Raw genomic sequence first — 15,175 nt, forward strand, 5'->3', positions numbered from 1 at the left:
TCAGGGGTAGACGTAACATAGTAAAGTAAATCTGGAACAATCCAATTAGTATATGTTACATTTTGTATGGTATATATTAATTTGTGGATTTCCATCATCCATTTCATATGCCATGTTATGAATTGCAATTCGTAGAATATGTTCAGAATTTGCTAAACTTATTTCTTACGAATTTCAATTTGTTGTGGGTAATGTTAGCTAGGGGTTAAGTGTTAAGGTTAGGATTATTAGGGGAAGGTTTAGCTAACATGCTCTATACTAGAGCTTTTGTCAAATTAAATCAAATTGTATTTGTCACATGCGCCTAATACAACAGGTGTAGTAGACCTTACCGTGAAATACCTACTTACAAGCCCTTAACTAAATAAACTAAAGTTTTTTTTTATCAAATCAAAAAGTAACAAGAAAAGTACATAACAACAGCGAGGCTATATACAGTGTCAATGTGTCGAGTCAATGTGCGCGGGTACAGGTTAGGTAATTTGTAATTTGACTATGGATAGATAGAAAGGGAAAGTTCACCCAAGCTCTACCACTGCATATATATAGTCATTACTACATTACGTGTTTGTCATGAACATCAAAATTATCCACACCACAAGCTAGAACGAACGCAATTTAATTTTACTGGTACAATAATAATAATAATAGTATTCTACATAACATAACCGAAAATATAGTAGCACCGCCTAACGGCGTCAGCATACTTCCGTTCTGTTTGTCCATTTTGAGAAGCCGTAGCCAGTATGCTTCCTCGATTAGTCAGCATTAATCTAAAATAACTCAAGACATCTGTTATTCATTTTCATGTTTTTGGCTAGGAGATATTAGTCGCGCAATTTTAAATCAAACTACGATGTTTGGTGCATCATTTCTAAATGAAAACGAGTCGTCTCTCGTTGAATGATAACAAACACTTTATTGAAGAATTACTACAGTTGACCAATCGCTTACGAAGGGGCGTAGACTCCCGATCTTCCGCTGGCATGGAGAAAAAAATGTGTGTCCGAACAACCGAAAAAAAAACCTTACCGATGTCTAAAACGTCTCAAAACTCTCCCGAACTGTTTCGGTTGGGAAGAATGCAGCAACTAAAAAAAAAACGAATTTCTTATGAGATTTTAGGATGATTATGTGAATGGTCACATTTCTCTCATGATGCCACAACTCAACAACACGTGCCACTAGGCAAATATGTGCTGTCAATTAAACAAAACACAGATAGTCTATGATACAGTTAACACTGTCTGCTCACTGTATAATTCGAAACAACACTGTACATAACTAAGAAGATCTAAATGCATATTCCATGAAACTGATCGTGATCAAATGGTTGGCATGCAGATGCTGCATAGACGTTCAGCCTGGTCTCAAGTATTTCTAGCCATGGCCATCTTCTCTAGGGTACACATAGTTTTTTGTCTGCACAAGTCGCAAAGCGCGTGTTTGTCAAAATTATTCTCCAACAGGTGGCGATGATGCTTCTTCAAACTCCCTGAGTGTGGCAGTGGTCTAAGCATTAACAGATGCATCTACTTGTAAAACTTAAACTTTCCAAACATACATACAGACAGTAGCTTTAGCTTACAATGATGGGCTACATGAATATGATATTGCTCCATATGAATTAAAACCGACTTCTTAAACGCAGCTCAATGTCATATGTTAAATTAAAACATGTGTAGGCTAATAGACCCGCCATTGCACAATTTCATATTAAGTGTGAAAAAAGTGAACTGTCATAGCCGATCCAGATCTGATCATAGCCTATAAAAGTGCGGCATGTAGTGGTTAAACCGAAAGTTTGCTAGATCGAATCCCCGCGGTGACAAGGTAAGAATCTGTCGTTCTGCCCCTGAACAAGGCAGTTAACCCACTGTTCAAACTGTAAATAAGAATTTGTTCTTAACTGACTAGCCTAGTTAAATAAAGGATACATAAAACAATTATAATACTCAATATAGAAATGCAGTCAAAACAATAACATATGGTCAATTGTCTATGCTAAACTACGTTTGTGCCCTTATCTTGGACTGGTGTCTAATTTACAGGCGGCCTGTTAGCCAACCCCTGAGCAGGTGGGAGTTCCTGCTCTTGTTTCTTGGAACTGATGCAAAATGAGCAGCAGCAATGCAGCATCCTTCCCGACCGGACGCTAGCGATAAGGAGCATTTGAGAGGTAATCCACATTCATTGGGCGTTTAAATCAAATTTTGCTTTTGTGCAATCTAATTCTATTTGGCGAGCGGTTGCTGGTTTTGGTTAAGTTATACAGCTTTAAAAAAAGTGGGCGGGTTGACTGTTTTGATTGTAGCCTGATAGTAGCCTACAGCAGTGAACAGCTAATAAAACCAACGGAATCACAGGGAAAATCGAAAACCTTGTCTCCTCATGCATTCCAGGATAATCCACATTTCCCTAAAAGGTTTGATGTGCAGCACTGGCGAATTGATGAAGACATCAATCAATATGTAGGCTATTGGTTCATTTGAAGAACTTGTTGTAGTCTCTCGGTCTGTTAGGAAACAACTATGTTTTTCATAAAGGACCTATTTAGTTATGATGCGTGTCTGTAGGTCAGGATAATGTAATATTGTGCAGGTTTCAGTCGGTTAGTGCGACACTGAAGGTACATTGCAGAGGTTTACACCACTGACAGACACACCCCTCACTATACCGTCGCGGGCATTGTGTTGATTAGTTAGTGCCCATGCACAGCCTGTTACTCTCGGGTCACTTTGAATACATTTAGGTTGAAGGCTATAGCCTAATTAAAGAAAACCAGCAACGGTTACACCAGCTTCTTCTAAGATGTCTGATAATTGTGGTTTAGATTAGATTGCCATATCAGTGTGTTACTGCAATCACCAGTGGGATGTAAACTCAAACATTACCAATCCAAAGCAACATGGTAATTGCTACTCCACCTTAAATTATTTTATGCTTGCAGTCACACACAAGGCATTGAGAAGCCATTATTAGCCCCTTTAATTTTCTGTGATTTTTATTTAACTAGGCAAGTTGGTTAAGAACAAATTATTGTTTACAATGACAGCCTAGGAACAGTGGGTTAACTGCCTTGTTAAGGGGAAGAACGACATATTTTTACCTTGTCAGCTCAGGGATTCATTTGAGCAACCTTTCAGGTACTGGCCCAATACTCTAACCACTAGGCTACCTGCCACCCCCTGTATTTGGAAAGTATTCTGACCCCTTGACTTTTTCCACATTTTGTTACGTTACAGCCTTATTCTAAAATGGATTTAAAAATAAATCCTCAATCTACACATAATGACAAAGCAAAAACAGGTTTTTAGAAATGTTTGCAAATGTATAAAAAAAATAAAAAAACTGATAATTTATTTACATAAGTATTTAGACCCTTTGCTATGAGACTTGAAATTGAGCTCAGGTGCATCCTGCTTCCATTGACCATCTTTGAGACGTTTCTACAACTTGATTGGAGTCCACCTGTGGTAAATTCAATTGATTGGACATGATTTGGAAAGGCATACACCTGTCTATATAAGGTCCCACAGTTGACAGTGCATGTCAGAGCAAAAACCAAGCCATGAGGTTGAAGGAATGGTCCGTAGAGCTCCAAGACAGGATTGTGTCAAGGCACAGATCTTGGGAAGGGTACCAACAAATGTCTGCAGCATTGAAGGTCCCCAAGAACACAGTGGCCTCCATCATTCTTAAATAGAAGAAGTTTGGAACCACCAAGACTCTTCCTCGAGCTGGCCACCCGGCCAAACGGAGTAATCAGGGGAGAAGGGCCTTGCTCAGAGAGGTGACCAAGAACCCAATGGTCACTCTGACAGAGCTCTAGAGTTCCTCTGTGGAGACATACATTTCTGCAGCACTCCACCATTCAGGCATTTATAGTAGAGTGGCCAGACGAAAACCCCTCAGTTAAAGGCACATGACAGCCCGCTTGGAGTTTGCCAAAAGGCACCTAAAGGTCTCTGACCATGAGAAACCAAAATCGAACTCTTTGGCCTGAATGCCAAGCGTCACGTCTGGAGGAAACCTGGCACCATCCCTACGGTGAAGCATGGTGGTGGCAGCATCAGAGACTGGGAGACTGGGCGATTAGTCAGGATCGAGGGAAAGATGAATGGAGACAAGTACAGAGATCCTTGATGAAAACCTGCTCCAGAGCACTCAGGACCTCAGACTGGGACCAAGGTTCACCTTCCAACAGGACAACGACCCTAAGCACACTGCCAAGACAACGCAGGAGTAGCTTCAGGACAGCTCAGATGAGCTGAAGGCAGTCATTAATGACCTTGGACCACAGAAGGTATTTGCACTGGTGCCAGACAATGCTGCGAACATGAAGGCTGCTTGATGTAAAGTGGAGGAGTCCTACCCTGGCATCACACCCGTTGGCTGTGCTGCTCATGTGTTGAATCTGCTCCTCAAGGACATGGCACTAAAAACAATGGATACACTCTACAAGAGAGCCAAGGAAATGGTTAGGTATGTTAAGGGTCAGTAAGTTATAGCAGCAATCCAACCTCACCAAGCAAAGTAAGAAGAATAAGAGCACCACATTGAAGCTGCCCAGCAACACCCATTAGGCTGGTGTTGTCATCATGGTTGACAGTCTCCTGGAGGGGAAGGAGTCTCTCCAAGAAATGACCATATCACAGTGTGCCGATATGGACAGCCCCATCAAGAAGATCCTCCTGGATGATGTATTTTGGGACAGAGTGGTAAGCAGCCTGAAACTCCTGAAACCAAAAGCAGTAGCCATTGCACGGATTGAGGGAGACAGTGCCATCCTATCTGATGTTCAGACTCTGCTTGCAGATGTAAGAGAAGAAATCCGAACTGCCCTGCCCACTTCACTGTTGCTCCAAGCAGAGGAAACTGCAGTTCTGAAATGCATCAAAAAGCGTGAAGACTTCTGCTTGAAGCCCATTCACGCCGCAGCGTACATGTTGGACCCCAAGTATGCTGTCTGGTGCAGAGATCAACAAGACCTATGCTGTCATCACTACCGTGTCTCGCCACCTTGGCCTGGATGAGGGCAAGGTTCTTGGCAGCTCTTTCCCCTGTTGCCTCAATCGTCCTCCAAATCCCACCAACATCAGCCACCTGAGAGTGCAACTGGTCCTTGTTTGGGAACACACACACCAAAGCACGCAACAGGCTGACCAATACAAGGGTTGAAAACTTGGTGGCCATCCGGGCAAATTTGAGGCTTTTTGAGCCTGACAACGAGCCATCCTCAACAAGGTTGGAAAGTGACAGTGAAGATTAGGCCTTAGCATCTGCTATTCAAGAGGTGGACATTGAGGAGGTCCAGGGAGAAGACATGGAAGCTTGAGAGGAAGACAACCAAAGCTTTAGTTTCTAGACTATCATGTATGTTGGAAACATTTCTGGGAGATTTGTTGTTGAAGAGTTAACTCATTTAATTAAAGTTCAATTTGTAACTAAATATATTTTTATTTCTATTGGAGGGATGTAATAATTTGCAATTATGTCTACTTATGATAAGGTAAAAGGTTTATGTTTCTGTCTCCATATATGGTATATATTTCCAATGCAAAAAACATCTACATTTTTAAATGGTATTCATTTGCATATATTTTTGTTAATTCCATGGAAAGTTTCCACCTCTGAATATTCCCCAAAATGTTTAACCCTAAATATCATATAGCTTCCCTGTGACGTTTCATGCTATTCAATATGAATGCACGATATATCGGTGAGCATATTGGAATCGGCTGATATTAGCTAAAAAGGCCAAGATCTGCATCGGCCCGATGTCTGTCTAGTTTAACGGCAACGTCAAAACTGACGTGCATACCTAACGTACGCAGATGACGTAATGACGCCATGAAAATTACAGCGCTACACAGAACAAAAGCAGAAATGTACTAAGGGAACACTTCCAACAACTGTTCAAGTCGAGCAGTCATTTGAAAGAGTAAGAATTTCAGCGAGACAACTCAAAGGCGAAATCCATTAACGCCAAGATAATGGAATTCATTGCCTTTGACAATCAACTTTCCTCTGTTGTGGATGATGTTGGTTTTTGCCAACTGGTCAAGCCCCGGTACACACTATTTTTCAGATGTTGCCCTACTTGAGTTACGCAGTATTGTTGAAACGTACATCTATGAGCTACTTGCTATGGGTGTCACTGCTATTACCTTCAAGACTGACATTTGGACCAGCGACGTCAGCCCCATGAGCATGCTGAGTCTGACAGCACAGTGGGTCGACGAGGATTTCGTACTGAGAAAAGCCATATTGCATGCTCATGAATGTGCTAGTTCTCATACCGCTGCTACCATTTCATTGGCATTTGAGAACATGTTTGAAACTTGGAAACATGAACACACTCATAGCGCCATTCGAACAACTGACTCGAGAGATAAGCTCATTAACTGCGTCTGCAGCAGACGTGAGCAGACGCTGGGCCAATTTGTGTGCCACCTTATGGGACTCCCAACCACGGCCAGATGTGATACAGCCTGATTCGAACCAGGGACTGTAGTGATGCCTCTTGCACTGAGATGCAGTGCCTTAGACGTGTGTGTGTGTGAGTGAGAGAGAACTATTTAATTGTACTAGAATGCTTAATGTTTATCGTTTCTTTGGCAAGGAAAATATTGGATATCGGTATCGGCCAAAAAAAGTAATATCGGTGCATCCATACTATTTAACGGGAGTCCTCAGGGACTCCTTCCAACACAACCCAACTCAAACTTCCTCTCACATCAAATATATCAGTTTTCCCCATAGACATGTACCGACAGTGTCATGTATCTACCTCGCATTTGCCTTTGGAATTATACTTATATTACCCTCTCACAGGTCCCACTAATCCCAATCCATGACTCCCTACTGCCCAGGGCTATGCTGTCTGTATTGGACTGACCCCTCTGCCTCAGACTGGTTTAGGCCTCATATTGGGGCTTGGTCTAGTTCTGAACTGTGGGACTCTGCTCCACTCACAGAGATGCAGTCAGACAGCCCAGGAGCCCGGAGAGAAGCCTGTGATTTGTGGGTTTTACTCAGTGCCTCTAATTGGCTTCATTCATGTAACTCATCTGTCTGCCTGTTACATGGGTGATATGTGAGTTGTGTTGATTAAAAACCTGAATGAGATTGTTTGCCAGTGCCCTTTTGTTAAATATGTCATTTGTTTGATCATAATCTATTGATGTCTGGCAGATTTGATTTAGACATCACTGACTAGGAACAGAACTCTCTCAACAGAAATGTTATGAGATTGTATCGCCACTTTCTTATTCCAATCTAAGACAGTATATCTAGATGTTTATATAAGTAGCCTCTAGTTTTTATAGTAGCATGAATGATCTTCCTTTGTAGCCTACAAAATGAGAGCTACTTAAACTGCCAGCCTGGCCCTAATTATCAATGACATAGTCTATACAGCAGGCTTGGTATACACACAGTGACAGTGCTCCTTAGGGAGCCTACTGAGCATGTTCAGTGCAAACAGGAAACAGGTGTTCAGTTTGTTGAACAAGGCCAGTGTGTGCAGTCATCACCCCAGTCACGTTATGGATCACCCAGCCTTCAGTAAGAGGCTGCCTTGGCCAGAAGAGTCCTTTCAGCAGCCATTCTGAGTGTGTGTGCATTTGTGTATGAGAGAAAAAGTGAGAAGATAGTAAATAAGGAGAAAGCCCCCCTCCACCCCCACTTTAGAACAGGTGGAACAGCAGATTGTATCCCCTACGCCTCCTCCAAGCTGGGCCTCTTTAGGACTCCCCTTCTTCCCCCTGTCTCTCTGGACAGATGGACGTTCCTCAGTAGCCTGTGGTCAACCAGAACTGCTCAGGCCTAAACCAACTGTGATACAGAAATAAAAATAAACCTGACATAAAAACTAGCTTTGTAACAGCGTTTTGCCTTTTCCAATAGAACCTACAGTATTAGTAGAAATATGGTGTTATGGCTTTACATTCCATTGCATAACTAATGACCATTAACATAATAGGAGCTATTAGGGCTAGATTCAGTCTTTATCACTAGCTGTGTGATGCTGGTCATGCGTATATCACATCCATCTGTTATTTTAATTTTTTTAATTTGACCTTTATTTAACCAGGTAGGCTAGTTGAGAACAAGTTCTCATTTGCTACTGCGACCTGGCCAAGATAAAGCAAAGCAGTGTGACACAGACAACAACACATGGAGTAAACAAGCCAATGACACAAACAAGTCAATGACACAGTAGAGAAAATAAAGTGTATATACAGTGTGTGCAAAAGGCTTGAGGTAGGCAATAAATAGGCCATATGAGTGAAATAATTACAATTTAGCAGATTGACACTGGAGTGATAAATGAGCAGATGATGATATGCAAGTAGAGAGACTGGTGTGCAAAAGAGCAGAAAAGTAAATAAAATAAAAACAGTATGGGGATGAGGTAGGTAGATTGGGTGGGCTATTTACAGATGGACTATGTACAGCTGCAGTGATTGGTTAGCTGCTCAGATAGTTGGTGAGGGAAATAAGTCTCCAACTTCAGCAATTTTTTAATTTAATTTATTTATTATTATTTTTTGCAATTTGTTCCAGTCACTGGCAGCAGAGAACTGGAAGGAAAGGCGGCCAAATGAGGTGTTTGCTTTGGGGATGATCAGTGAGATATACCTGCTGGAACGTGTGCTACGGGTGGGTGTTGTTATCGTGAACTGAGATAAGGCGGAGCTTTACCTAGCATAGACTTAGATGACCTGGAGCCAGTGGGTCTGGCGACGAATATGTAGCGAGGGCCAGCCGACTAGAGCACACAGGTCGCAGTGGTATAAGGTGATTTGGTAGCAAAACGGATGGCACTGTGATAGACTGCATCCAGTTTGCTGAGTAGAGTGTTGGAAGCTATTTTGTAGATGACATCGCCGAAGTCGAGGATCGGTAGGATAGTTTGGCGGCGTGAGTAAAGGAGGCTTTGTTGCAAAATAGAAAGCCGATTCTAGATTTCATTTTGGATTGGGGATGTTTTAATGAGTCTGGATGGAGAGTTTACAGTCTAGCCAGACACCTAGGTATTTATAGTTGTCCACATATTCTAGGTCGGAACCGTCCAGGGTGGTGATGCTAGTTGTGCGGGCAGCGAACAGTTGAAAAGCATGCATTTGGTTTTATTAGCGTTTAAGAGCAGTTGGAGGCCACAGAAGGACTGTTGTATGGCATTGAAGCTCGTTTGGAGGTTAGTTAGCACAGTGCTCTGTTATCAGAGCTCTGCTGCTCCATTGCTTAAAAATGGCAATATTCACTCATCTCAATTCTTTAATTTGAGAGGATTATCGGAGTGCTTTACTCTGACCTGTGAAAAGTGAGTGATGTCAGAAACTACCCCGAGGAGTCTTTTGGTGTGCTTCAAAATCACTCTTATATTTCAATTAGGGGGCTTCAGAACATTTCTTTAGCCTGTGGGGAGGACCTCCATCTCTGGACCTGCTATTGTTTTATTTATGCTATTTGCAAGCCCTCGGAGAGGGTCCTTTTATAGAGGTTGACCGATTAATCGGAATGGCTGATATAATGAGGGCCGATTTCAAGTTGTCATAACATTAGGAAATCGGTATTTTTGGACACCGATTTTGCAGATTTTAATTTTTTAATTTAATTTTTTAACACCTTTTTATTTAACTAGGCAAGTCAGTTAAGAACATTCTTATTTTCAATGACGGCCTAGGAACTAGGTCTATGATTTGATAGAGCAGTCTGACTGAGCGATGGTAGGCAGCAGCAGGCTCGTAAGCATTCATTCAAACAGCACTTTTGTGCGTTTTGCCAGCAGCTCTTCGCAAGCACAGCGCTGTTTATGACTTCAAGCCTATCAGCCAAATGGCTGGTGTAATCGATGTGAAATGGCTAGCTAGTTAGCGGGGTGCGCGCTAATAGCGTTTCAAACGTCACTCGCTCTGAGACTTGGAGTAGTTATTCCCCTTGCTCTGCATGGGTAACGCTGCTTCGAGGGTGGCTGTTGTCGATGTGTTCCTGGTTCGAGCCCAGGTAGGAGCGAGGAGAGGGATGGAAGCTATACTGTTACACTGGCAATATTAAAGTGCAGATAAGAACATCCAATAGTCAAAGGTATATGAAATACAAATGGTACAGAGATAAATAGTCCTATAAATGCTATATTAACTACAACCTAAAACCTCTTACCTTGGAATATTGAAGTCTCATGTTAAAAGGAAGCACCATATGTTCTCATGTTCTGAGCAAGGAACTGAGACGTTAGCTTTTTTACATGGCACATATTGCACTTTTACTTTCTTCTCCAACACTTTGTTTTTGCATTATTTAAACCAAATTGAACATGTTTCATTATTTATTTGAGACTAAATTGATTTTTATTGATGTATTAAGTTAAAATGAGTGTTCATTCAGTATTGTTGTAATTGTCATTATTACAAATACAATTTATTTTATATCGGCTGCTTTAATCTGTATCGGCTTTTTTTGGTCCTCCAATAATCGGTATCGGTGTTGAAAAATCAGAATCGGTTGACCTCTAGTCCTTTATCCCAGAGTGACAGACAGTTGTCGAGGTGACAAAGGTGGTTGAGTCAATTTGAGTTCACACTTTATTTACGTTTAATTTCTCTGCCATGACCGGACTCTCTTCCCCTGGTGACATCTGCATGCTGAAGCAAGTCGCGTTAATGAATCTGGGTCTGACAAAGGTTTTACTGTCCATGAATCCTTCTCTTTATTTTATCTGCATTTAATACGGTAGGCAATGTCAGATACTGCATGGAGTCAGGTGGGCGCAGTATGTCTTTAATCTGCATTTAATACGGTAGGCAATGTCAGATACTGCATGGAGTCAGGTGGGCGCAGTATGTCTTTAATCTGCATTTAATACGGTAGGCAATGTCAGATACTGCATGGAGTCAGGTGGGCGCAGTATGTCTTTGATCTGCATTTAATACGGTAGGCAATGTCAGATACTGCATGGAGTCAGGTGGGTGCAGTATGTCTTTAATCTGCATTTAATACGGTAGGCAATGTCAGATACTGCATGGAGTCAGGTGGGCGCAGTATGTCTTTAATCTGCATTTAATACGGTAGGCAATGTCAGATACTGCATGGAGTCAGGTGGGCGCAGTATGTCTTTAATCTGCATTTAATACGGTAGGCAATGTCAGATACTGCATGGAGTCAGGTGGGCGCAGTATGTCTTTAATCTGCATTTAATACGGTAGGCAATGTCAGATACTGCATGGAGTCAGGTGGGCGCAGTATGTCTTTAATCTGCATTTAATACGGTAGGCAATGTCAGATACTGCATGGAGTCAGGTGGGCGCAGTATGTCTTTGATCTGCCACAAATGTTTCAGCACTGTTACCCATGGGCTGACCCTTTGCAACATGTATAGCATTTGTCATTGTCATCACTGTCATGTACAGCTATATTTTTGTTGACCTCTTTAGAAGTGAGAATCCTTTTCATAACTCCCATAACTCCCAGTTATAAGACACTTACTTATAAGATGAATATTGATTGGGCACATCTCAGAATCGTTGGCTGATTTGTGTGATAATCCTCGAACATCACTCTCTGTTCCTTGTTCTACTTCATTTAATGATTGAATCAGATTCAGATGGCATGCCTACTAATAATTCGATATTAAACTGATTTATGGCAGAATGCCGAGTATTAGCATTAGTCATGTAAACACCTTACTCTGCTTATCTTATTTGTTTTTCTGACCAATGTTTCGATTTAATAGGACATATAAACAGCTTAATCGGTGTTCCAGTTGTGTATTTGATCTGCGCATGTGCCAGCACCGGATAGCGCAAGCTTCCCTCTTATGCGCGACTGAAAGGTTGCGTCTTATAAATTGTTTCCACCACACACAAACTTTATTTAACCAAACTGTGGTAGAACATTTATTTTGATTGGCAAATTTCTGCATTTATCAAAAGTCCCATCAGTAGACAAGATTATTAGGGAAATCGTACTTCTTACAAAGCATGTAAACATTTTAAACAAACTATTATATTAACCTAACTATCCAAAATATTTGCATCATTGTGTGTATGTAACCATTAGTGTGTTCCTCTCATGCACTGGCAGAAACATTGATCAGAAAACCGGCCATGATTACAACCCACTCCAACTGAAAATTGCTTTCAATCAGTATCCTGAGGTACAAACATGGACTAGGCCTACCTCAGTTGGCCTTTGTAACATAATGTGCTGTTTGCTGGCTTGATTTGTGTTTCACAATAACCTATTGAAGGGGTACTCTAATTGGGATGACACAGCTGTTGGTCAAAGATGCAGATAATGTATTTCAGAGAATGATTTGACTGAACTGGTTGTGAGTAATGGGTAGAAGCAGACCCATTGAACTGTTTGCATTGCAGGTTTAGTGTTACCCAGATTTACCCTTTCAGGGTTTGTTTGTATAAAGTGTTTTTCTGAGCGTCATGGCAGCAAAACCTCAGTTGAGCACGGGTATGCACACACACACACACACACACACACATCCACTTCTGCTGTTTTTCTGGTGCATTAACCAAATTAGCCGGTCTGAGCTAGCATTGCTCTTTTTATTTTTTTAATTGCCTCCTCGTCTTATAACTGAGGTTTCAGGATCAGCTCTTTTCCCATCCGCTTTTTGATGCTCTGGCCAGATGAGCCTCTTCCTAGTACTGCCTGCCAGCCAGTCATGGGAGAGAGGCACTTTTATAGCCTGAGCCAAAATCCAGTTTCTAATCTGCTGCATTGGCTCATTGTTCTTATTCAGGAATGAGGATCAGAGGAACGATCAGAACACCCAAGGCTCTAATATTCCCACAGCAGGCAACAGAATCTGAAGGACTTATAGGAAAGTGTTTGTACATTTTACTTGATTGCCTTTTTTTTAAACCAGGCTGCCGTTTTGGAGGTGGGAATCATAAGTGAGTGGGTGTTTGTTTGTGAGGAAGTGTGTGTGTGTGTGTGTGTGTGTGAGCCACAGAGACTTTGTGAGGGGTGGGGTGTAGTACTGTACAAAACAGTGTAGCGTAATCTGCTGAGTCTCATTGCTCGAGACTGAAGTTGGTTGTAGTGCCCCATGACCTGACACAGTGGGTGGCCCACAGCATCCTGCCCTGCAGTGTGGAGCTTCTGTACAGTAGAGGAGGCACACATCACATCAGGAGCAGGATCCAGCCCTCTGGTGATGAAAGACTCAGGAGGGATGCTATAGCTAGCAAGGAGTGGCTATGGAGGAAGGGGAGGGACATCTCAGTGAGCCGATGCAGGTCTGTCTGAACTACAGTATGTTAAGCTCTTATTTGTTGGAGAGTGAGTATCTCTACCTTAGGTTGTCGGGCTGTTTCCCTGTGTATTGTGTATCTCTCCCTGTGCATGGCCGTTCAGTTTTGTGGTCTGCACTTGCTCAACAAGTGATGCAGTCACAGCTACTGTCTTTAGTGAATGGTTATTGGTTATATTTAATTTCTGTAATATTCACCATCCTCTCGATCCTTATCATTTCATCTACAACTAGTATGATAGAGCATCACCATTATACGCTAAAGTAAAATAAAATATCATTTTAATACATGTCATGCAAGTCTCTCTTGTGCTTTTGGTTACTGATAGGTTGGGCCACAGTTGGGCATTTGTGTTATTCCATCATTTTGTTTGTGTTTGCATAAACAGCAGTGTTCATTGTTGGATAGCCCTTTCCGATATCACATGACTGTGTCTCTGGCTGTATTGCTTGTTGGAAGAGCGCTTTTGCTTCAAGTCTGTAGTCAGCTTATTTTTTACTGTGCACAGCTGTACTGTAGTTAAGTGGTTAGAACTCTTATTGGAAGTGAACACTCATTTAACAGATAATGAAAATGGCATGCTGGGACAGTGAGGAGGGCAAATTCGATCACTAGTGTAGAAACGCATCTCCTCAGAGACACCGTGTTGGGTCTGATTTGGTCCTGTATCCATGGGAACTTCCCTCCCAGTGTTGTCCTCAGAGAAACCCAGATGCTCTGGGCAGCAGACAGATGCTGCACAATGATCTGATACCAATCTCTTCACAGATGGCTTTCTACATGAGTGCGCCCAGTGTGAAGTATATGCCTAGTGGTTTTATAGCTTTTAATGTAATTTTCACATCTCTATTCATGTAGCCATGTCCCAGTCTGATTTTTGCATCTGCTAGCGGTTCATCAGCTCGCCCACTGATGCTTGCAGGAAATATCTGCTTGTTGCTCCAGCTCTCCATCTGCACAGCGAGCGCCCCATGGTGTACTCTAACATCACATACCATAAAGTGCCCTAGATTCACAGGAAGTGACGTTATTGACGCAGTCAAATCACACCAAATGGACTGCACTTAATGTTTTGAGGGTTTGGATGCCTACTAGCGTTTTCTTGCTCTCTGCAGTTTTGGCTGCCTTTTTACTGCTGCAAATAACTGACTCAGTTATTTGAGGAACCTTAAAATTAAAGCATAACCTTGTTAAACATGTCTCCTCCTCATGTCTAAGTATTAGTTTGCAGTACAGCAAGGTTCAGATAGGGCTTAGGTGATGATATGGACTTTACTGCGTCCATTTGTAGAGTGAAAAGTGTATACAAATACTGTAGAGCTAAGAGATGATCTTTGTATTGATTGGTCAGAGAGCTTGGGAGTGTCCGTAGCTGCAGTTAGCTTGCTCAGACCCTGACCGAGGCCACCGCAGCGTGAGTGATGTGCTAATCTGTGTTCTCATCCATACCCAAGGAAATCCACAGATACCGTCAATAAACTCTGTACCTCAGCAAGCTGCTCATGGATCAGTTGAGTACACAGTGAAAAGCCTCTAAGCTACGTAGTATCATAAATTACTTCATTTTTACAATACCAATTTAGTGTACATCACCTCATTTATTGTAAGCAGTGTTGTGGTGCATACTCTAATCAATATTTTCCTGCTTCGGTGGTTCATCTCTTGCTCATGATTTGCGGTTCTTTAATAAGTCATTCTGCTGAGAATGAAGCTGTATCTGTAGGCTACCCCACTGAATTGTTCACAGCGGCCAGGCTATGTGACCTGTCCACTTCCTGTCTGTCTGTGGGCCAGTGAAGATTGACGGCCGCTCGTTATCTCCACATGGCGCTCCAGTCCACTGCTGCTCTGCGTTCACACGGCTTTATAAAGACCATCCATGGCTTTTTAATAGA

The 15,175-nt window shown here is 42.0% G+C and overlaps 1 protein-coding gene across 2 annotated transcripts in view; it reads left to right on the plus strand.

Annotated features, from left to right (window-relative positions):
• Positions 1-731: 731 nt before the first annotated feature.
• The window catches only part of LOC110497898 (osmosensitive cation channel TMEM63C), a 35,452-nt gene continuing 21,008 nt past the window's right edge, over positions 732-15,175 (plus strand). Inside the window, exons 1-2 of one of the 2 annotated variants that reach the window (XM_036954857.2) lie at positions 732-1,833; positions 2,052-2,179. The gene's annotated coding sequence lies outside the window, so the exon portion shown is untranslated. Of the gene's footprint in view, positions 1,834-2,051; positions 2,180-12,680; positions 13,266-15,175 lie in introns of those variants that run through there. The other variant, XM_036954858.2, reaches the window with a different exon arrangement.

This window comes from Oncorhynchus mykiss, chromosome 19 (genome assembly GCF_057628025.1).
Source record: "Oncorhynchus mykiss isolate SJ-2025 chromosome 19, ASM5762802v1, whole genome shotgun sequence".
Lineage (NCBI taxonomy): Eukaryota > Metazoa > Chordata > Actinopteri > Salmoniformes > Salmonidae > Oncorhynchus > Oncorhynchus mykiss.